The 25,548-nt window shown below is 40.9% G+C and overlaps 1 protein-coding gene across 7 annotated transcripts in view; it reads left to right on the top strand.

The window, feature by feature from the left end:
* Window positions 1-25,548, top strand: part of tenm2a (teneurin transmembrane protein 2a) — a 2,964,155-nt gene that overhangs the window by 378,474 nt on the left and 2,560,133 nt on the right. The window lies entirely within an intron of this gene.

Genomic DNA, 25,548 nt, shown 5'->3' with positions numbered 1-25,548 from the left:
GGAGACGTGAGGCGAGATAGGCTTTTATTAGCTGGAAGAAAGCACAGTCAGCACGTGTCCAGACAGGTATATGTAGTTCACCACACTCCATAAGTGACATCAGGGAAATGTCAATTATGTAAAGGTGAATGACTGCTGAACGTTCCTAGGCCAGTTTCCCGCAGGTCACAAACTGCTCGGGTGTCAATTGCTGGTTCAGTCTAATATTTGCTAAGTGGCTTTTTATCCACAAATAAATTCATTCTTTCATTCTTTTATTTTTTCTCTCTCTCTCACACTCTCTCACTCCCTCACTCTCACACTCTCAATCTCTGCCATTTCCTGAGGTGCTGGAAGAAAGTCAGCGATTCAATCAATAATAACAAGTGTACCACATTAAACAAAAGAAATGGCTTACAGTGAGAGATGGCTTACTTCCCAACAAGCTAACCTATTCTGCTCGGTTCAAAGCTGAAACACCTGTACTAATGACATGGACTCCAGATCATATCTGTTGTTTCAAAATTATGGCTCCCCTGTGTTGGGAGTTTAATTTTATTGAGCTGTTTAGATATCCATTGTTGACCATCTTACGTGCCATGCATGATAAAATTAGTTTAGTCATGTGAATGCCAGTATAATTTACAATAATAACAAACTTGCATTAATTATTTAAATTACTTTGTGCTTTTAGAATCTGACAAATGGTACTCTTGCTTTGTATGAGAGCTGGAATTCATCAAAGGCTCCTAATTGTTATCAGAAATTGGTAGAGAGTTGAGTTTCCATTACTTCTCAACCACAGTACTTTCCCCTATTTTCTGGACTTTGCCTGATAGGTTCTACCATTCTTAATAAAAAATAAGGCTAATCCTCTTCAGACAGGAAAGAAAGAGGGTCATTTTCTGCTCTCATGTTGCCTCTAGTGTTTGATGTATATTGTATTTCATACTGTGAGTCAAACAGAGAGCTCATTTAAGCAGATAGTTACACTCCAAGGTCTCCGCTTATACTGATTATTCCACAGAGCCTCAAACAAAATATGAGAGAATAAACTTCTCATCTGTGCTAATAAATTTGTGAGTAACATGTAAAATCAGTTACAAAATAATCTAATTGTTTTATTGTTTAATTAAAGCCTTGAAGCCTAATTAAATCTTTACTTATTAATTTTTTAATTAACATTTTGTCTAGTAATTTGTGCAATTGTTTGAGGAGGTAAATTTATTTAGCACTGAGTATAGATGCCTTGACTGGTCCTTGGAGTCAGAATCCCACTTTGCTAAATCAATCCTACAGCTATTTAGTTGACACTTGGGGAAATCTATCCTGATTATTATTCTCTAAAGTGTTGCTGCTTTTGTAGCCCCTGAAGTATATCACAGTTGATTATAAAGCCATATATAAACCTTCCTATTGTTAAATTGGAAATTGAGAAGAATTAAGCATAAAGGTTAGCTTAATTTGACATACGTACATTGAAAACTTTGAAACATACAGTTAAATCCATCGTCTGCATCAACAACGAACAGTCTGAAGATGCACTGGGTGCAATGTGAAACTTGCAAAGCTTCTGCTGCCAATATATGAAATATTTTGCTGATAGGAATAGATGAAGTAGAGTGAAAGGAAACATCTGCAGCATAAACATCAACATAAACCAAGGATTTACAACACATCTCTGTGCTGTAAATCCAGTGTATTCTTTCAATAGACCCTGCTATGTCAAATATAACATTGCAACCCAATGCATGTGAAGTAACTACAATCTTATATTACTGTACTGACATGCAACAACAATCTTCTCTGCTCCCTCTATAGCTTTCTGAAAAACCTGTGGTTCTTTAGCGGAGCCACATTTTACCCAGAGTCAGCAGTCACTATGCATTCAGTATTGACCACTGGCAGCTCTTCTTTGTTCTTGTGAAGTGGTTTCAGTCAATTTTCTGTCAGTTCCTGAAGTTCAAATCCAACCTGGACTGATGAGATAAGTCTCCATGTTGGCTTCCTGGAGTCTTTATTTGAAATATATTTGGATGAGCCTCATGCTTAATGGCCACGAGTCATGTGTCATGAATCAAAATAAAGCCAGGGAAGATTCCATTTAAATTGGGCAAGTTCTCACAAATAGCTTGTGTGGGAATTGGCAATGTAATTGTGCAAGATCTGGACAGAATGAACTTCTGTAGCAGAGGGTGAGGTATATAGTTGTGAGAATACCATGGAAGCTATGCAAAATATAGAAAACATCTGCCTGTGCATGCACGCACATACGCGCGCGCGTACACACACACACGCACGCACGCACGCACGCACACACACACACGCACGCACGCACACGCACGCACACACACACACACACGCACGTGCACGCACGCACGCACACTAAAAGAATCTTAAGTTATTTGGATATGATTTTCAAAGATTCAAAGTACATTTATTAACAATGTATATAAGCAGTATACAACCCTGAGATTCGTCTTCCCCACGGGCAGCCACAAAACAAAGAAAACTTTGCAACCTGTTCAAAGAAAATCATCAAACCCCCAACATGCAAAAAAAAAACAAATCATGCAAATGGCAAAAAAGAATGATAATACAGATTATAAAACACCGAACCACGAAGTCATCAAAAGAGTACAGACATATTTAGCCAGTAAAATCAGTCTAAAGGCTTTGTAAAAAAAATCACAGAAGGAAATTTTTTTTACCAAGAAAAATATGTCCCGGTATACATGTGAGAAAGTCTTCCGAAACCTCTGAAGATGTTTTGTATTCAGTCACTCAACAGAATCTACAATAGCACTTCCTGCAGATCATCTGTGAGGATGGGTCAGATTAGTTTTGAATTCCTCCATACGGTGTCTGCATGGAATTTATCTTCCATCAATCTGTAACTACTCTTGAGCACATAGCATGCGGTGGCTTCTTCTCACCTGATTAATACCTTCTAGATCAAAAATGGGGGATGAACAAATTTTTCCACTGATGGAGACAGAAGATGACTGATGTGTGAGTTGGTTAGGTGGTTTGTAACACCTCTGCCATTTACTGAGTTTCGCAGTAAACTTCTAAGTGCTATCCCGAGTGACCTGCCTCCATTTTGAAGTTCGTAGTTCCGTTCCAAATGATCCTTCTCCGTTTGAGTGTTCATGGTCCAGGGATTCCTGTGAGCTGCTGGTGATGCTTCCAAGAATGCTTTGACCACTTTAAATTATCTCTGCAATATTGCTCCATTCAAGATCATACTCGCCATGTGGGTTTGTCCCACTCCAGTGACTTGATAACAAAAATCGAGCCTGCTGCAATTGTCTGGTACTGAGGACATGCTTTGTTTTTCTGATGAGACATCATCTATTGGATCCGGTGCTTCTAGTACGGCCTCCTCTACATTGGTGAAACTTGACAAAGATTGAGGGAGTACCTTTGCTCCATCCACTGATGAAGGTGGGATTTCCTGTAGGCCATATATTTCTATTTGACTTCCCATTTCCATTCTGACATGTTGGTCTGTGCATTTCTCTACCACCATGATGAGGCTAAACTCAGGTTTGTGAAGCAACACCTCGTATTCTGTCTGGGTAGCCTCCAATCTGATAGCATGAACAACGATTACTCTGTTAATGATTTCAACTCCTCTCCGTTCCATCTTTGTCCATTCCCCGTTCTGGTTCACCTCTCACTTCCCTTCTCACCTCCCTCTGGTGCCCTTCCTCCATCCCTTCATTCCATGGTCTACTGTCCTCTTCTAACATATGCCTCCTTTAGCCTTTTATCTTGTTCACTAATCACCTCCCAGCTTCTTATGTCATCACCACCTCCCCCATTCACCCACCTTCTCCCTAACCTGGTCTCACCTATCACCTGCCAGCTTGTACTTCTTCCCCTCCCCGCACCTTCTTATTCTGTCTTCTGCCCCTTTCCTTTTCAGTCCTGGTGAAAGGTCTCAGCCCAAAACTGACTTTTTATTCCCCTCCATAGGTACTGCCTGACTTGCTGAGTTCCTTAACATTTTGCACAAGTTGCTCAAATTTTCCAGCATTTGCAGAATCTTTTTTGTCTATCATTCTGTCTGCTCGCTGAGGTGGGTACAAAGTATCCCATTGATCTTTTTTGAAAACAAGCATAATTATCCCTAGTGAGTGGAATATTCCTCAATGCTAAGATAAACATTAAAAATAAATAATCTGGTTATTATTGTATTGCAGTTTGTGATAACTTTATGCATTCAATATTACTGCTGTGTTTACAATAGTGACTGCATTCTTCACATATGTGATTTATTGTTGAGCACTTTGGGAGGTCTTGAGGTTGTGAAAGGTTCTTTATAATGCAAGTTTTTTTTGTTTAAAGGGAAGTAGAAAAGGAAACAGACCCAATGTCTGTCATGATAGTTTTATTGACCAATAATGGATTTTACTGGTGTTTATGAGTTGCGATCAGATATAATATTGGACTAGGCGCAGTAGTCTGTTCATTATGTCTTGAGTTGGGATCCAATATAGGTAGCTGATCGAGATTACCATTGTGCTCTAGTTCCTAAAGTCGAGCTTAATCACATCATTTGAATCACTATGAAGGTTTAGGAGTCTGTTGGGAATATGCTACATGGCTCATTGCATTATATTGATATTGCACTGTTTTTGCTGAAGTCAATTATTTTTCTAACACTTTAGCATCTTATTCAAAATCTACACTTACAAGTCTTCTAGTAGTGGCTACTTCTGACTCATAAAATGAAAGAAGTAACAGAATCTTGTTTGGACTGCAGTACTTTGACAGCAGAAGTCACTATTGAGTAAGAAATGCTTCTGTATTAATTACAGAGAAGGAACTCAGTGGATCAAGCAGCTTCAATGAAGGCAAATAGAAAGCTCATGTTTTGGGTCGAGACCGTTCATTAATCCTGATAAAGGATCTCAACCCAAAGTGTGGACTGTCCATTTCCCTCCATAGGTGCTGCCTGACCTGCTGATTTTCTCTAAATCCTTTGTGATTTGATGCAGCTTTCAAGAATCTGCAATCACTTCTATCTTAATTAAAGAGTATTTAACATTATCAGGGGAATGGTGATGTACATGAATATAATGTTGTCTTGTAAGACCATAAGAACAATGGTCTTATGGAAGCAGAATTGGGTTTTTGGTCCATTGAGTCAGCTCTGCCATTCCATCATGACAGATTTGATATCTCTGTCAACCCCATTCTCTTGCCTTCTGCCCATATCCTTTGACACCCTTACTAATCAAGAACCTATCATCCTCCACTTCAAATAAATTCAATGACTTGGCCTCCACAGCCATCTGTGCAATGAATTAGACAGATTCACTACCTTTGTCAGAAATGTATGTACCCATAATTCTTTTATCTTTTCATTTTCCAATCATCCGCGGAAGGAACTATTAGAAGAAATGGAGTAGATTTTTATTTCTCCCTGTGGAGAGAGAGAAGCAGGAAACAGCCAGCTTTAATCTTATCTTGGTATCCAGAAGGAATTATTGTGGAGAATCTAGATTTGTTCATTATGAATCATGAAGCATTTTCTTCAATTTATTCTTGGGACTAAGCTGAATGAAGGAGTTACACCAGGGTTGCATGATTTGCCATAACCAAATTTTACAGAGAGTTTTATGTGAGACTTGCACTTACGTATCCCTCTGGTTCTCACTGTGATTTCTCTCTCTTTCTCCCTTTCCCTACCTTTGTAATGCTGTGTCTTCTTTCTTGCTGCCTTTACTGCATCTCTCACGGTCTCTCCCTCTTTAGCTTGTAGGGTCTGTAGCTGATTGCTTCCCTCACTCCCTACCACTTTCTAGATGTAAAATCCTCTGAGAGATGGCTTTCTGATGGTTATTCAAGTGCCATCATTTGACAAATCAAAAGCCACACAGGATCATAGTTTGAATTCTGATATCATTTGCCTTATCATTGTAATAAGCTGAAATACCTAATAACTAAACCATGGTTAGTGTAGTAGTGAGTGCAATACCATTGCAGCTTGGGCTGTTCTGGAGTTTGGAGTTAATTTCCAGTGCCTTTCTGTAAGGAGTCTCTGTGTGTCCTCCTCATTGGATGTCTGGGTTTTCTTCAGGTGCTCCAGTTTCTTCCCAGAGTCCAAAAACGTACTGGTTAGGTAAATTGTCCCATAATTAGGTTAAGGTGAATTGGGGTTGTGGGGTCACTGGGTGGTGTGGCTGGAAGGGCCCCACTCCACATTGTAAAAAAAAATAACTCCAGGGAAAGATTGGTTTGAGGTTTTGAAGAAATATAGGTATTTCACGTCTGAGTGCATTTTATAGGCTTTCAGACAACCAGTGAAAAATTAAGCAATCTGACTTCAGAAGGGTCAGTAGTATATTCTTGGTGTACATGATTTTAAGATGGAAGAGAGGGCATGCTTATTTTTAACAGTTCTTTATAATGGTGTCTTTTAATTTGTTTTTAAACTGCTGATTGTTAGCTATTTGCATCTCAGTGGGAGTACTGATTATCATTCATATCTCATCAGTAACATGGACTTTACAAACAACCCTCAGCTTTTCTTTTTGTTGATCATAAGCCACAAGTCTTCTTTGCATTCATTCTCAAATTCCTGTACTAAATGCACTTATGATAGCATTCAAATAGCAGATTTTATAGCAGTTTGAGGAGAACCTTCACCATAGAGGGGACTCCTGACTGTTCGTCTGTTATGTGTGTTAATGTTTCTGGAAGTTGTCAGCTTTAAACCCAAAACAGAATTGAATGTTTCAAAGTTCTGCTTTCATTGCTGCACTGATCCTTCAGTTTCCTTGTGTTGTAATTAAAATGCTGGATATTTCTTCCTAGAATCTCCTGAGCTGGCATATCTAACTCTCTGCGGCCACCAACATATTCCTTGCTGACAACACTTTAAACATTTTGGAAAGTTACAAAAGAAAAATTAATAATGGAAGAAGGCAATTTGACCCTTCCAAATTAATCCATCCAACACACTTACTCCCTCAGATGTCCCAAATGTGTCTTTTGATCACTGACTTATTGTTCAGGCCCGAAGTGATTTTCCTTTGCAGTTCACAGTAAGCAGCAGCAATAGGAATATGGCAGCTTTGAAGTGTGGAGATTGGCGGAAGTTTCCTTCCGCTGAAACAAGCATATTTCTGGTTATAAGTGCAAGGAAAATTATGCATTCTTGACAATGCATCACAGAGTTATTAAACTGGAATTTTCAAAGTCCGTGTGTTTCTCTTCTGAGTAAAACAATGACTAATGTTCTTAGAATAAACTATATTTTCTCCTTCCTCTCTAGATTACTTGGTATATAAGCCCATGTAACTGGAGGGCATAGCCCATTGAGTTGAGAACTCCATTGAGCATTAATTTTTTAATAAAATTCAAAATGGTCAAAATGAAGAGCCAAAATCATACTATTAAGTTGTGAATGCTCTTTAGTCTTCGCATGTACCAATAACTGGTGCTGATCTATTTCAGTACTCTCCATGAATTGACTGATATCCTGGAACTCCTGTTCAGAATTTGATAATGAACTTGGTATATCTATGCAAAAGAGGCTGTCGATTATTCAGCAGCATTCAATTGTGCAGAAGACTTCAAAAGTGTTTTTTTTTTCTTTTTGACAATTTGGGTGTCATAAAAGGCATTAAATAAATGCAAGCCCTTTTCTCTTTTTAACATTTTAAGCCAAATCTGTGGGTTTGCAGAACTGATTTCCATAAACCCTTCTAAATTTGATCTAATTTCCTGGTTTTGAAACTAGAATGAGGTTGTTTGATGTTCAGCTGTTCTGGGGATGAACAACTTATCTGAGCCAGAGGTATAAAGTCGACTTTACCTCGTGAGTATTTTCAGATTTTCCCTTTTTATTGCATGCCTCCAGCAGCCACAATATTTTACTTTATCATAAAGGACTGGATTGACACTTCAATAGAGAAACTGTTTCAGACCTGAATTCTTCCACTTCAATGGGATTCATTTCCACTATTAATGTGTGCTTCATTTTTAAATTGCCTCGTCACTCGTCACTTCTTGTGTTTCAGCATATTTTTTTTAATCAAAACTCATCACGAGCTAAACTTGCTGTGATTGCATCCGTCCATCCCTGACATCATTTAGTACACTTCTGGTCTTGTTTCTCAAATGCAATAGGGAATTTTTGTTTCAGAACAAAGCTATCATAAGAAATAGAACAGGCAAGTAAAATTGGGTAGCCTCAGAATACAACCAATCATGTACATCAGAGAAATTGGAGGAGAATGCAGCAAGGAAAGGCTGAGATGAAGAAAATGAATGTGGAAGAGACCTCTTAACTGAATTCAGTGCAGAAAAAAAAATCTTGTTACATACTGCTTTTTATATAGTTTGCAGACAGTTTAACCCTAACCCTTGCATGTATTTTATTGCTTAGTAAAGAGATTAATAATGAGTAAATCAAATTTGAAGAATAAATGCAAAAATAAAGTCCAGTGATTACGTTAACGGGTGTTAGATTTTTAAGTTGCATACCTTTGTTGCTTTAAAATTATTTAATTTAAAGCCTGTGTCAAGGACCGAATGGCTACCCATTTTTGGATGGCTGAAATTGAGATGATTCCTGTTCTTTCTGTAGGTTCAGGCTGAAAGAGTTCTCAATTTGACTGAATTGCATCGAATATCTACAGCTGTAAAACATCTATTTTAAACAAAATAAGTATTCAGAATTTTTTTTCACAATATCTGTTGATTTGGATTCTTACTTTATCATTGGGGGAAACAAATGCAAACAGATGAAAGAAAAAGTCAAATGTATCATCTTCTTCCCTTCTCCAGCCTTTCATTTCTTTCACCAATCAACTTGCTATCTAATTACTTCACCCCCTCTTCCTCTCCGGGTTTCACATATCACCTGACACCCTGTATTTCTTCCTTCCCTCCCCCACCACCTTCTTATTCAGACTTCTCCCCTTCCTTTCCTGTCCTGAAGAAGGGTATTGACCCAAAACATTGACTGTTTACTCTTTTCCATTGATGCTGCCCTGCCTACTGAGCTCCTCCAGCAATTTGTGTGTGTTGCTTCAGACAAACATTTCTCTTTGACTGAAAATATTTGGACGGAACATTTCAGGAGTATATTCTGCAGCAACAGCCTAGCATTATTTAATCTTAACTTGGCATATATTTCTGGTGACATCCTCATATCTGTGACAGTTTGATAGCAGTTCAGCAATGAAAGGCAAACTTCTGATCCAAAAAGGAACAGAAGTTTTGCAATGTAGTATTTCAGGAGGTACTTTGGGATAAAAATATGTAATGAAATGAGAGAAAACAAAATGCATTCTCTGTGTGTCTTCTGTAATGTTTAGTAGAAACATAAAATACAAGTTTGTGTCAGGGAATCGGAAAACAGATTTTCCAGATGGAACTGTCTGCTTAAAGGGTATAATTCTTGTGTGAGATTTTTCAAAGGATCATTGAAAAAACAAGATGAGAAATCAGAGCTTACAGTATTGTAAGTGTGTGTAGGCCTCTGTTAGTCTCAATAGACCATGGATTTGCATAGACCTTAGAAAGTTTCCAGGGCGCAAGCCTGGGCAAGGTTTTTTTTTATGGAAGACCGGCAGTTGCCCAAGCTGCAAGTCTCCCCTCTCCACGCCACCAATGTTGTCCAAGGGAAGGGCATTAGGATACATACGGCTAGGCACCGATGTTGTCACAGAGCAATGTGTGGTTAAGTGTCTTGCTCAAGGACACACATGCAAGCCTCAGCCAAGGCTCAAACTAGCGACCTTCAGATCACTAGACGAACACCTTAACCACTTGGCCACGAGCCACCACGCTCTATTGTAAACTCCAGTGCTGAAAAGAGACAAATCACGAAATAAGCTTTCAAAGGCTGAACTTGGCAGAAAGACAAAATTAAGAGAATGGAAAGCTGCAGTTATAAGCAGGGTGGCCACCATTGTTTACTAACCAGGTCAAGTTGTGGAAAGGACAACAAGAAACTTTAACTTTACATTCTGGGGACTACAAAGGCTTATTGGAACTAACATTCTCCCGTAACTATGAACAGATTCAGATACATATCTAAGTTAGTTTTTGTTACATGCACCAGGAAGGAATGAAATTCCTTTTGTCATGTTTTTCCTTTATAATTTAATTCAATTCAATTCAGTTTATCGATCCATAATGTAGAAAGTCCTCCAAAACTTGGAACAATATTTGTCTTTTACCTTCTGTAAGCTGAAAGATAATACAGTGAATAAAATCATTAGCAAAAACACCTCTGTTCTATTTTTCCAAATGCAACAGCAGAATATTTCCTATCATTTAAAAAAAAAACAAAAAAATGTGTTTTGAGAAAGAAATAAATGGTAGTAATAAATGTAACAAGCACAAAACAGCAGAATGGTGCAAAGATAGTGGTGCAAAAGAAAAGAAATGCTAAAGTTTATGTCCTCCCTGGCACAGGAGTAGCACTAGAGGAGTAAAGAAAAGCAAATGTTGCTCTGTGGTTCGAGAAAGATAATAGGGATAATCCTGGAAATTGTACACCAGTTTTACATCGGTAGTGGGCAATCCATTGGAGAGGATTCTTAGGGATTATGAATATTTTGAGAAGTGTAATCTTATTAGAGATAGGCAGCATGGCTTTGTGAGGAACAGATTGTGCCTTACGTACCTAATTTATGAGGAGGTGACAAAACAAAGTGATAAAGATAGTGTGATGGATCTGATGTATATGGATCTTGGTCAGGCATTTGCCAAGGTTCCCATGGTTGGCTTATGCAGAAAGTCATTAGGTATGGGATCCATAGAAGCATGGCTATGTGGATTTGGAATTGGCTTGACCACAGAAGGCAGAGGGTGGTAGTACATGGAGTATATTATGCTTGGATGTTCATAGCTTGTGATGTTCTTCAGGAATCTGTTTGGGACCCCTGATCTTTGTGATTTATATAAATAGTTTGGAGGAGGAAGTGGAGAGGTGGGTTAGTAAGTTTGCAGATGACACAAATATTTGAGGTGATGCTGATAGAAGGTACAAGGTTGATATAGGTTACCATGGGATATGGACAGGATGCAAAATTGGGCGGGGAAGTGGCAGATGGAGTTCAATCCGTCAGTGTGAAGTGATAAGATTGAACTTTATGGCAGAGTAAAAGGTTATTGACAGGATTCTCAGGAGTGCTGAAGAACAGAGGGATCTTGGGGTCCAGGTTAAAGCTGCTTGATGAGGTGGTTAAGAATGTGTATGCTGTGCTGGCCTTCATTAGTTAGGGGATTCAAGAGGTAATGTTGCAGCTCTGTAAAACTCAGGTTACACCACACTCAAGAGTATTGTTTTCTAGTTGCCTCATTACGAGATGGATGTGGAAGCTTCAGAGAGTGGACAGAGGAAATTTACAAGGAAGCTGCCTGGATTAGAGAACATAGCTTATAGGGTCATTGAGAAACAGGCCCTTTGGCCCATCTAGTCCATGCTGAAACTTTTTAAACCGCCTACACCCATCGACCTGCACTGGGACCATAGCCCTCTATTACCCTATTATCCTTGTACCTATCTAAACTTGTCTTAAACATTGAAATCAAGCTTGCATGCACTACTGGTTCTGGAAACTGATTCCACACTCTCACGACCCTCTGAATGAAGAAGTTTCCCTGCATGCATTTTCCCTTTGAAATTCTCACTATTTACCCTTAACTCATGACCTCTGGTTGTGGTTCCACCCAACCTCAGTGGAAAAAGCCAGCTTGCATTTACTCTATCTATACCCTTATAATTTTGTATACCTTTATTAAATCTCTTCTCAATCTTCTGTGTTCTAAACAATACAGTGCTAACCTGTTCAATCTTTCCTTATAACTCAGGACTTCCTGACACAGCAATATCCTTGTAAATTTTCTCTGCACTCTTTCAAACTTGTTTACACATTTCCAGTAGGTTGGTGTCCAAAACTGCACCCAATACTCCAAATTAGGCCTCACCAACGTCTTACACAACTTCAACTTAACATCCCATCTCCTGTACTCAACGATTTGATTTATGAGGAAAGGTTGAGTGAGATGGGTCCTTTCTCTTTGGAGTGAAGGTGAATGAGAGGTGAGTTGATAGAGGTGTGTAAGATAATATGAAGCATAGTAGAATGCACAGCCATTTTGCTAGGGTTAAAATAGCTATCACCAGAGAACATCCTTCACGGATGAGTCGAGGAAAGCTTAGGGGAAATATTAGAGATAGGATTTTTACAGAGAATGGTAAGTAATAAGTGGTAAGTGATACACTGCTGGGGCTGATGTAGAGGCTGATACATTAGGGGCATTTAAATGACTCTTAGATAAGCACATGGATGAGAGAAATATAGAGGGTCATTATAAACATGTGAAAATCTGCAGATGCTGGAAATCCAAAGCAACACACAAAAAATGCTTGGAGGAACTCAGGAAATATTCAGACATGTTCGGCACAACTTTGTGGGCCGAAGGGCCTGTATTGTGCTGTAGGTTTTCTATCCTTCCATGAAATCGGGCAGCATCTATGAAACTGAATAAACAATCAACATTTCAGGCCGAGACACTTCTTCAGGACTGAAGAAAGGGGAAGACATCAGCGTAAAAAGGTACATAGAAGGGAAGGAGACTAGGGAGAACGTGATAGGTCAAGCTAGGTGGGTGGGAAATGTAGAGGACTGGAGAAGAAGGAATCTGATAGGAGAGGAGAGTGGACCATAGGAGAAAGGAAAGAAAGAGGGGATCCGGGGGAAGTGATAGACAGGTAAGAAGATATAAAAGTCCAGACTGAGGTATAGAAGAAGAGGAAAGGTGGTGCAGAAATTCTTACTGGAAGGAAAAATCGATATTCATGCCATCAGGTTGGAGGCTACAAAACATTAGAAAGGTGTTGCTCCTCCATCCTGAGGGTGTCTTCATCTTGGCACAAGAGGAGGTAATAGACTGACAGATTGATTCTGGAGTGAGTTAAAAGGTAGGCATAACATTGTGGGCCAATGTGCCTGTATTGTGCTTTCATGTTGTATGTCCCATGTTCTACAGTATGTTAAAGGGACAATAACAGAACAATTGAGAGAGGTACGGTTAAGTTCATGAAAATGTGGCAACACCATCATCAAAGGGATGTAAAAGAAGTGATTTGTTCAGGTATCTAATAGCAGAGGGGAAGATAAAAGAGAGAAATTAAGATACAGTATAAACATATATAGTGTAGGATTTAGGAGTTGCTAGTTCTGATATCTAACTACTAAATTCTAAGTCAGTCCTCCAGACCCTTCCAAAAAAAGTGGAGCTGTTTGAAAATAATCAACATGCTCACTCACACTTTAATCTCAAAGGGCAAATACTCTCCACCTCTCCAGTTATAAGTTAGCTTATCTTCTCACTGTCTATCCTCCAAAATAATCCCTGCAAGCCTGAAATAAAGCCAATACATTCTGGGAATGTTCCACAGGCCAAGCAGCAGGAATTCTGATGCAACGGTATCAACCGGAAATAATAATTTACTCTATTTCTTGACTCCCCGATTATCAGCTGAGCATTTTCAGAATTTTTTTTCCACATTTTTTATGCCAAAAATATACTTTTCCAGAGTGTAAGCTTAATTTGGAAAAATCTATCAAGGAAAGCATCGTTGAACTTGAAAGACTGTTGAAAAGATTTATGAGGACTTTGCCAGGACCTGGGGATCTGAGTTATAGGGAGAAGTTCCACAGGCTAAGACTTTATTCTTTGGTGTGCAGTGTTGACTTATAGAGGTGCATGTAATCACAGGGACAGAGATAGTGAATACACATGGTCCTTTCCCAGAGAAGTATGAACTAATAATGAAAAGGCATAAGTTTCAGGTGAGAAATGGGTGGTACATGTATGGAATGAGCAGGCAGAGAATGTTTGTGAGGCAGGTATAGTACTTTGCAAAAGTCTGAGGCACCTTACCTCTATATATATATATATAAAATCTCTATTTGTCAACGTGAAGTGGAGAGCGAGTTTTTAAAAATGGCGGGAGCAAAGGATGTTGGGAATGGTGAGGGTGGAGCACCACGGGAGGAGTGTGGGACAGGTGACAGAGGAGGAGTGCCAGGAGTGGGGGGAGCCACACCCAGCCCTGAGGCTGGCAAGATCATTTGATTCCAAACAATTGGTTTATTGATCATTACAGAGTGTCTCTCTGGACCTTCCTGTGACTTCCCCTTTTCCCAACCATGATTTCCCTCCCCTTGCCCTGTTCCCACTCTCAGTCTACAATAGAGATCCATATCAGAATCAGGTGTCATGACTCACATGTCATGAATTTTTTTTTGCAGCAGGACAGTGCAGTACATAAAATTACTACAGTACTGTGAAAGTTTCAGGTGGCTTAGCTATATTCTTCACTTACTTATTGAGATACAGCACAGAATAGGCCCTTCTCATCCTTTGAGCTGTGCCGCCTAGCAATCCCATAGTTTAATCCTAGCCTAATCATAGGACAATTTGCAATATATGTCTTTGGACTGTAGGAAGGAACTGGAGCTCCCAGAGGAAACCCACGTGGTCGCTGTGGGAACATACAAAGTCCTTACAGCAGTGGCAGGAATCGAACTTGGATGACAGCTAAAGTAAAGTATGCTAACCACAACAATACAGTGCTGCCAATATATATGTGCCTAAGAGTTTTGCACAGTACTGTATAATAATTTTACAAAAGATATTTGGATAAGTTTATGTTTAGGAGGGTTTTAGAAGGATATGGATGAAAAGCAGGCAGATGAAACTAGCTGAATGGGCACCATGAACACGTGTAGAAAAGTTGGGCCTAAAGGCTTGTGTCCTTGTTGTGTTACTCTATGGTTCCATGATCAAAATTTAATTGTACATATAGAGCAGTACTGTTCAGCCAAATAACTGGTTCCATCTGTTAATTTCAACTTTCCAGTAATATACCTCAATGAAAATAAAGTGAAGGACCATATTTTTGTTCTCTTCTGTCAGAGTTCATGTGGACAGGCTGGTGGTTGTCATGCCATGTTAAATCTGGCCTAGATAGGGAGCCAGATTGTGCTCAAGAATTGGAGTAAATTCACCTTGTGGTGGTGATGGGCTATGGTTCATAGTTGGAAAAAATTCAGGAAACCAGGATCAGGTTTAATATCACTGACATAGGTCGTGAAATTTGTTGTTTTGCAGCAGCAGTACAGTGCAATACATTAAAAACTAAAAATTACAATAAGATATAATGCAAAAAATAGTGAGGTTGTGTTCAAATTCAAAGTAAATTCATTATCAAATTGCATATATGTCACTATATACTACCCTGTTTATTTTTTGCAGGCATTCACATTAAATAAAAAGAAACACAATAGAATCTATGAAAATGTATACAAGATAGATGAAGAACCAATGTGCAAATGACAACAAACTGTGTAAATACAAACAGAAAAATAATAAGTAAATATTGAGAATGTGAGATGAAGGGTCCTTGAAAGTAAGTTCATAGTTTGTAGGAATAGTTCAGTGTTGATTCATTGAATGACCTGAATGGGTTGGTTTCATTGTCCTTTCAGAAATCTGATGGTGGAGGGAAGAAGCTGTTCCTAAAATGTTGAGTGTGTCTGTTCAGTCTCCTGCACTTCATCTCTGATGGGAGCAATAAATAGAGAGCATGCCCTAGGTGATGGAGATCCTTAATAATTGATACTGCCTAACTGAGCTATCACCTTTTGAAGTTCATACGACCATGACATAGGAGCAGAATTAGGCCATTCAGTCCATTGAGTCTGCTCCACCATTTCATAATGGCTGACCTATTTCCCCCTCAGCCCCATTCACCTGCCTTCTACCCGTAACCTATCAAATCCCGATTAATCAGAACCTATCAAACTCCACCTTAACTACACCCAATGACATGTCCTGTACAGCCCCTGAGGCAACAAATTCGATAGATTCTCCACCCTCTGGCTAAAGCAATTCCATTTCATCTCTGTTCTAAAGCTATTCTGAAGCTGTGCCCTCTGGTTCTAGACTCCACTACTATAAGAAACAACCTCTGTTATATCTAGGCCTTTCAACGTATGATAGATTTCAATATTATCCCCCCTCATTCTTCTAAATTCCAGCAAGTATAGGTCCAGAGCCATCAATTGCTTCTCATGTAATGAGATTTTCATTCCTTGAATCATTTTTATGAACTTCCTCTGAACCCTGCCCAAAGTCAGCACATCTGTTCTTAGATGAGGGGCCCAAAACTGCTCACAATACTCCAACTGATGCCTCACTAGTTCCTTATTAAGCCTTATCATTGCAACCTTACTTTTACATTCTAGTCCTCTTGAAATGGAAGCTAACATTGCATTTGCCTTCCTCACTACTGACTCAACTTGCAAATTAACCTTTAGGGAATGCTGTACGAGGACTCCCAAGTCCCTTTGCAGGTTAGGATTTTGAATTTTCTCCCTATTTAGGAAATAGTCTATGCTTTTATTCCTTCTACCAAAGTACATGACCATTCACTTGCTGACACTGTATTTCATTTGCCCATCGTCCTAACTTGTTCTTTTGCAGCCTCTCTGCTTCCTCAATGTTACCTGTTCCTCCTCCTATCTTCATATCTTCTGAAAACTTGGCCACAAAGACCAAGTTTCTGTCATGCAAATCATTGACATTCAACATGAAAGGATATGGTCCCAACACCGACCACTGAAGAACTCCGCTCATCACCGGCAGCCAGTTAGAAAAGGCTCCCTTTATTCCTAATCTTTGCCTCCTGCCAATCAGCCCAATTCTATGCATGCTAGTCCATTTCCTCTAATATCATTTGATAAGGTCCCACATAGGAGATTGGTGGGTAAAATCAGAGCTCATGGCATTGGGGGGAAGATATTGATATGGATAGAAAACTGGTTAGCAGATAGAAAGCAAAGGGTAACGGTGAATGGGTGTTTCTTGGAATGGCAGGTGGTGACTAGTGGGGTGCCACGGGGCTCGGTATTGGGACCACAGCTGTTTACGATTTACATCAACGATTTAGATGAAGGCATTGAGAATAACATCAGCAAGTTTGCTGATGATACTAAACTGGGTGGCAGTGTGACATGTGATGAGGATGTTAGGAGAATTCAGGATGACTTGGATAGGCTGGGTGAGTGGGCAGATACTTGGCAGATGATGTTTAATGTGAATAAGTGTGAGGTTATCCACTTTGGGAGTAAGAACAGGAAGGCAGATTATTATCTGAACGGTGTAGAGTTAGGTAAGGGAGAAATACAAAGAGATCTAGGAGTCCTTGTTCATCAGTCACTGAAGGTGAATGAGCAAGTGCAGCAGGCAGTGAAGAAGGCTAATGGAATGTTGGCCTTTATTACAAAGGGAATTGAGTACAAGAGCAAGGAAATCCTTTTGCATTTGTACAGGGCCCTGGTGAGACCACACCTGGAGTATTGTGTATAGTTTTGGTCTCCAGGGTTAAGGAAGGACATCCTGGCTGTACAGAAAGTGCAGCGTAGATTCACAAGGTTAATTCCTGGGATGTCCGGACTGTCTTACGCAGAGAGGTTAGAGAGACTGGGCTTGTACACGCTGGAATTAAGGAGATTGAGAGGGGATCTGATTGCAACATATAAGATTATTAAGGGATTGGACAAGATAGAGGCAGGAAATATGTTCCAGATGCTGGGAGAGTCCAGTACCAGAGGGCATGGTTTGAGAATAAGGGGTAGGTCATTTAGGACAGAGTTAAGGAAAAACTTCTCCCAGAGAGTTGTGGGGGTCTGGAATGCACTGCCTTGGAAGGCAGTGGAGGCCAGTTCTCTGGATGCTTTCAAGAAGGAGCTAGATAGGTATCTTATGGATAGGGGAATCAAGGGATATGGGGACAAGGCAGGAACCAGGTATTGATAGTAGATGATCAGCCATGATCTCAGAATGGCGGTGCAGGCTCAAAGGGCCAAATGGTCTACTTCTGCACCTGTTGTCTATTGTCTATTATTGTGGGTTCTTACCTTGTTAGGCAACCTTATGTGCGGCACCATGTCAAAGGCCTTCCACTGATTTTCCTTTGTCTATCCTGCTTCTTATTTTCACAATGAGTTTTGTCAGGCACGATCTTCCCTGAAGGAAACCATGCTGACTTTGGCCTATTTTATCATTTGCCTCCAAGTACCCTGAAACCACATAGTTAACAATCGACTCCCACATTTTCCAAACCACTGAGGTCAAGTTAACTGGCCAATTATTTCCTTTCTTCTGCCCCCTTCCCTTCTTATGGAGTGATATTTACAATTTTCCAGTCCATTCCCATATCTAGTGTTTCTTGATAGATCATTACTAATGCATCCACATCTCTTCAGCGAACTCTTTCAGAATCTTGCAGCATAATCCATCTGGTTCAGGTGACTTGTCTACCTTCAGATCTTCAAGTTTCCCAAGCACCTATATTGCATCAGGAGTTTGAGGAGATTTGATATGCCAACTAAAACACTCGAACACTTCTACAAATGTACTGTGGAGGTCATTCTGACTGGCTGCATCACCATTTGGTATGGTGGGGAAAGAGGGCTACTGCCCAAGATTGAAGTAATCTGCAGAACATTGTAAAATTAGTCATTTCCATCATGGGTATAAGCCTCCGTAGTATCCAAGACATCTTCAAGGAGCAGTGCCTTGGGAAGGCGGTGTCCATTATTAAGGCTCCCCGTCACCCAGGACATGCCCGCTTATCATTGTTACCATCTGGAAGGAGGTACTGAAGCCTGAAGGCACACACTCACCAATTCAGGAACAGCATCTTCCCTTCTGCAAGAGGATAAGATGTGAGAGCATAGGACCAATCAAGTGTGACAGTGGAAAAGTGTGTATGAAACCGGAGGAGATAGCAGAGGTACTTAATGAATACTTTGCTTCAGTATTCACTACGGAAAAGGACCTTGGTGATTGTAGGGATGACTTACAGCAGACTGAAAAGCTTGAGCATATAGACATTAAGAAAGAGGATGTGCTGGAGCTTTTGGAAAGCATCAAGATGGATAAGTCACTGGGACCAGACAAGATATACACAGGCTACAGTGGGAGACAAGAGAGGAGACTGCTGAGCTTTTGGCAATGATCTTTGCATCATCAATGCAGACGGCAGAGGTTCCGAAGGATTGGAGAGTTGCAGATGTTGCCCCCTTATTCAAGAAAGGGAGTAGAAACAGCCCAGGAAATTATAGACCAGTGGGTCTTACTTCAGTGGTTGGTAAGTTAATGATCCTGAGAGGCAGGATTTATGAACATTTGGAGAGGCATAATATGATTAGGAATAGTCAGCATGGATTTGTCAAGGGCAGATCATGCCTTATGAGCCTGACTGAATTTTTTGAGGATATGACTAAACACATTGATGAAGGTAGAGCAGTAGATGTAGCGTATATGGATTTCAGCAAGATATTTGGTAAGGTACCCATGCAAGACTTATTGAGAAAGTAAGGAGGCATGGGATCCAAGGGGATTTTGCTTTGTCGATCCAGAAGTGGCTTGCCCGCAGAAGGCAAAGAGTGGCTGTAGATGGTCATATTCTACATGGAGGTTGGTGACCTCAGGAATCTGTTCTGGGACCCTTACTCTTCGTGATTTTTATAAATGACCTGGATGAGGAAGTGGAGGGATGGGTTTGTAAATTTGCTGATGACACAAAGGTTGGGGGTGTTGTGGATAGTGTGGAGGACTGTCAGGTTTACAGCGAGACATCGATAGGATGCAAAACTGAGCTGAGAAATGGCAGATGGAATTCAACCAGATAAGTGTGAGGTGGTTCATTTTGGTAGTTCAAATAAGATGGCAGAATATAGTATTAATGGCAAGACTCTTGGCAGTGTGGAGGATCAGAGGGATTTTGGGGTCCAAGTCCATAGGACTCTCAAAGCTGCTGCGCAGGTTGACTCTGTGGTTAAGAAGGCATATGGTGTATTGGCCTTCATCAACCATGGGATTGAATTTAGGAGCTGAGAGGTAATGTTGCAGCTATATAGGACCCTGGTCAGACCCCACTTGGAGTACTGTGCTCAATTCTGATTGCCTCACTACAGGAAGGATGTGGAAACTATAGAAAGGGTGCAGAGAAGATGTACAAGGATGTTGCTTGGATTGGGGAGCATGCCTTATGAGAACAAGTTGAGTGAACTTGGCCTTTTCCCCTTGGAGCGACAGAGGATGAGGTGTGACCTGATGGAGTTGTATAAGATAATGAGAGGCATTGATCATATGTATAGTCAGAGGATTTTACCCAGGGCTGAAATAGCTAACACACGAGGGCACAATTTTAAGTTGCTTGGAAGTAGGTACAGAGGGAATGTCAGGGTTAGTTTTTTTATGCAGAGAGTGGTGAGAGCGTGGATTGGGCTGCCGGCCACTCTGGTAGAGGTGGATACAATAGGGTCTTATAAGAGACTCTTGGATAGGTACACAGAGCTTAGATAAATAGAGGGTATGGGTAACCCTAGGTAATTTCTAATGTAAGTACATTTTCAGCACAGCATTGTGGGTTGAAGGGCCTGTATTGTGCTGTAGGTTTTCTATGTTTCTGTGTTTCTAAATTTACTTTGAACTTTGATCTTTGAACATCCTGGCTGCTATTTGCAGGCTGGTATATAACTCCGATCAGGATCTTTTTACCCTTGCAGTTTCTTAACTCTCAATGAAATATCACCACTAATATGCCTTATCGATAATTGTATCAATATATTGGGCCCAATATATTGGGCCTCAATATATCAGAGGTGTAGACGTGCAGGAACTTGTAACAACTCACCCTTTGCACAGCTGCTGCGACGCTGAGCACTGGTGTGTGTCTACTTCCCTTTCCTGAAGTCTGCAATCTGGGTCTTACTGACGTTAAGTCCAAGATTGTTGTGCCACTACTGCTCAATCAGCTGATCTATCTTATTCCTCTGTGCTTCCAGGTTTCTGCCAACAACTGTTGTGCCATCGGCAAATTTATTGATGGCATTTGAGTTGTGCCAAGCCACACAGTCATGGGTGTAAAGAGAGTAGAGTAATGGGCTTCACATGCATCCCTAAGTTCCAGACTAGTAACTACTTCACATCTGAACAACTCCGTTGTAAGTTGGCTGCTAGAAGCAAAAATAATATTGTATCACAGATATCCATTGAGAAGAGAGAGCATGTTAAGTGCATAAATGTTTTAACAAACAAAATAGTTTTATAAAACACTATCTCATTATCAGAGTGACCTATTGTGATTCATTCATTTTATCCAAGATGAATGCCTGATTTCCAGGTAAGCCTCAATCCTACTTTGTAATTAATTACAGAACTCCGGCTTGGTTTCCTGTTCTGAGCTTCCATCCTTGTTTACAGTGGAATTTTCAGTATTTTTTTCCATGGTGCTTATCTTAAAAACAAGATGAATTATTACATAGCAGATCAATAGAAAGCTGATAGACATGGAAAATCGCTTCATTGCTAATCAGCCTTTACACCACAGGTTGCTCAGACCCTTATTACAATCCGAACAGTGTGAGCTTATTAATTTTGATTCTAACTTAAAAACTAATGAAAAAGAAATTGAGAAAGAAGATTCTGTGAATTATTCTAAAACATCTTTGCACCAATGGGTTATGTTCAGGCTTTTACTTTGAAATATAGCCTGGTCGACTTTATTCCGATGGCACTGCTGCCTTTCAATTTGAAATTCAGTTGGACCGTGTGAGGAGAGCAAGCATTTTGTTTCAGTGGGGTTTTTCAGTCAGACTGAATCACATTTACAGAATCAGTTTTACAGAATCCTGCATTGTCTTTCTTTTGTTTGTGCCATCATAAATCATCCTCTTTTTACTCTACTCAATTGTATGTGTGTGTGTTGCCCAAATATAGCTTCCAGAGCTTGGATGATATATCCTGACTCTCGTGTTCAGTTGAGTGGAGTTTGGCTTTCTGCTGAATTGTGTACTTCCTACTACATGCACAAGGAGAGCCGTGTAGTAAAAAGATGAGAACAGCGTACAGACACTTGACAGCAGTGAATAACAAGCATTATGGATGTGAGATATTCAAAACACACACCAACACAGGAAAGACAAAGCTCACCAGACAGAGCATCTGACAACAGTTCCCATCACAATCGTGCAGACCATCAGATCTACCGCACAAGCCAGAGTGAAGGCAGAGGCTGTGCAAGCACGTGCTGCATTTGCAGAGAGGGAGAATATCATTAAAACAGACAAAGCTTGGATCGAGGCTAATTTGGAAGCCCGGCATCTTCAAACAGAGGCTGCAGCTGCTATCGCCCAGGCAAAGATACCTGAGGCAGCAGCACAGCAAGAGGGTGAGGAGCTTCACTGTAGAAAAAACTGCCCAGTAACAATACAGGGCACACATGAGCATGTGAGCAATTACGTCAGGGACCAAACCAAACTTCTTAGCCAGCAGTCTGAATCTGCCTGCTTCACAACATGGGACCAAAAGTCCCAATACTCCATTCAACATTCCTCTCACACTTTGTCTAACCCCTTGGAATAAAACAATCAAAACTCTATAGCAGAGGGTCACCCCTCCCCCAACTAAATTCCTTACTGCAAATCTTAGAAATACTTAATCTTTCATGTATGTTATACATCTCTTGGAGAACAAAGTGGAGGACCTGAGGGCAAGATTGGTGTATCGAAGGAAAATGAGAGATTATTGTCTTTTTGGTTTTAGTGAGATATTGCTAGCTCCCAGCACACCAGATACAGCGATCAGACCTGAAGGCTTCTTGATTTATAGGATTGACCCAACTACTCATTCAGAAAAGTTTCATGATAAACTCTCTGTGATTCTCTGATGTGCCAGTTTTGTTGGACTCATGTTTCCCCGATCTTGAATACTTAACATTCAAATGCCATGCATTCTATTTACCAAGGGAGTTCTCATCCACAATCCTGCAGTTTACGTATCACCAGTGGATGATGATAACCAAGTGCTAGTAATACTGCAAGATGCCGTTACCAAACAAGAAACAGTCCATCCCAATGCATTTCCTATTATAATCAGGGATTTCAATCAGGGTGTGTGTGTGTGTGTGTGTGTGTGTGTGTGTGTGTGTGTGTGTGTGTGTGTGTGTGTGTGTGTGTGTGTGTGTGTGTGTGTGTGTGTGTGTGTGTGTGTGTGTGTGTGTGTGTGTGTGTGTGTGTGTGTGTGTGTGGGGTCTCCGTCGGTCGTGGTCGACCATGGGTACTGTGACTCTGCTAGTCACTGGTTGGTCGAGCAGCGTCGACTGTGGCTATTGAGGCCAATCCTGGAACGGCAGGCTCTGCCACAGTTGCTGCACGTGTAGCACATCGTGGGATTGTTGTCCGCTGTGCTCTCCGTTTAGCTCTCCACTCCTCAAACTGACTCACGATCACTCTTTCGCTTTGCTCTCGGTGTTGCTGAAGAGTACCTCGTCATTTGTTGCGGTCATCTGCTGTATCCTCCCAGCACTCTGTGTTGATTTTTAAGGCTCTCATGTCGTGCTTACAGAGGTCCTTGGAGCGAAGCTGGGGTCTACCAAAGTTCCTCTTGCCTGTTGCTAGTTTTCGATAGAGGAAGTCCTTTGGCAGTCTACCATCCTTCATACGACAGGCGTGTCCCAGCCGGCGGAGTCTGCATTGTCTTAAAAGTGTGAATGTTGTGGGAAGTCCAGTGCAGGAGAGGACCTCAGAGTTTGGGACTTTGTCTCTTCGGGTGATGACAAGGATGCGGCGAAGGCTGCGCAGGTGAAAAGTATCACAATATAACATGTAGCACCAGAGGTCCCAACACAGTTATATGAAGGTCATGCCTACCATTCCTTGCCCAGACTGCATTTCAGGAAATCTGATAACTTGGCTGACCTTCTCCTACCTGCTTACAGGCAGCTAAAGGGCAAGGTTCCAGCAATTTGGACAACAAAAAGGTGGTCATTGGAGGCAGGGGAGTGGCTGCAGGATTGCTTTGAATCAGTGGACTGAGCAGTGTTGAAGCACTCATCTATAGATCTGAATGAAGTTCCCATGGTTGTCATGGACTTTATAAAAATAGCTGTAGATGAGAGGGTTTCCAGAAACCATTGAGAGTCTTCCTCAACCAGAAGCCCTGTATGAATCATGAGATCCAAAATCAGCTGAGGGCCAGATCAGAGGCATTCAAGTCTGGTGACCAAGAAAGACACAAGAAGCCCAGCTACTTTTTCTGGAAAGCCATCTCATGGGTGAAATAGGTATTCTGGCTTTTCACTTGATCCTGGAACAGCTGGAGAGCAAAGATGCATACATCAAGGTGCTGTTCATCAACTTCAGATTGGCATTCATTACTGTTATCCCTTTAAAACTAATCAATAAACTTTAGGACCTTGGTCTCTTTGTGCAATTGGATCCTCGATTTCCTCACTTGTAGACCCCAGTCAGCTGGGATTGGCAACTATATCTTCTCCACAAACTCCATCAGCACAGAGTAGTGCCACAACAACAACCTCTTACTCTATGTCATTAAGCTGATTTTGACATTAGCAGGAGAAAACTAGAGGTCCATGAGCCAGTCCTCATCTTAAGTTTGTCAGTGTTATCATTTCAGAGGACCAGTCCTGGGTTGATCTCGATCTCAATAAATTGGCTTGTCACTTGGAGCAATCCAACCTTGCACCCGGGTTAAGTGGATGGGCATCAAAACTCATCCACAGCGACTGCTCTCCATGCACTGTATAGCCTACAGTATAATAAGGGACTACTTTATGTTTTAGTAACACGTTGTTGAATGCGCTATTAGGCGCATATTGAGCATTCACTATTAGGCGCGTATTGATCTGTACGTATGTGCCGATTTTGGTTTCTACCAGTAAAGAACCACAAATGTTATCTCCCAGCTCCAGCATTTTTATTAATAGCATTGTTGTGTAACCAGGCCACATACACAACAAATTGGCGTCGAGGTTAATTAACCTACATCTTATCGGAATGCCGTGTTTTAGTTGCTAATGATACTCAGAGGAAGAGTGCAAGGAACGAGCCAAGGAGCGGGAGAAGGAGGCAGAGCGAGGCCGCGAGTCTGAAAGGAAGCAGGAGCACAGCTGGGGTCGGGAACATCAGGAGACCAAGAGACACAGTCAGAGCCACAGGACATCCAACCAAGACCACAGCCGGCACTGACCCCCAGGGACTGAAGGTCTGCCTGCCCCAGAAGGGAGATAAAAAGGAGCGACACACACCCTCCCCACACACACATTTAGACAGAGTGCACTCGTGGCACTAGCAAAAAGGACACATGAGTCAAAAAGAAAAATAAGGGGAGAACGGGGGCTTAATTAACATAACAAAGATAGTGATGATTGGAATCATTACAGCATTTGACAGTGGCATTGAAAACTGGACAATTTACATTGAGAAAGTGGAGTTATGTTGTGAGGCTAATGGTGTTAAGGATGAAAAGAAAGCCAGCATCTTACTCAGTATTATGAGGGCAAAAACATATGGCCTGCTACAGAGCTTGTTAACCCCGGAAAAGCCAGCAGATAAAACATTCAAGCAAGTAGTAGACACTCCCCAACAGCACTTAAACCCCAAACCACTGTTCATTGCTGATAAAGTTAAATTGCACAAACGGAATCAGAGC

The sequence above is a fragment of the Hemitrygon akajei genome, chromosome 15 (assembly GCF_048418815.1).
Source record: "Hemitrygon akajei chromosome 15, sHemAka1.3, whole genome shotgun sequence".
Taxonomy (NCBI): domain Eukaryota; kingdom Metazoa; phylum Chordata; class Chondrichthyes; order Myliobatiformes; family Dasyatidae; genus Hemitrygon; species Hemitrygon akajei.
Note: the sequence above shows the minus strand (reverse complement) of the source record. Positions and strands in the feature narration are given on the sequence as shown.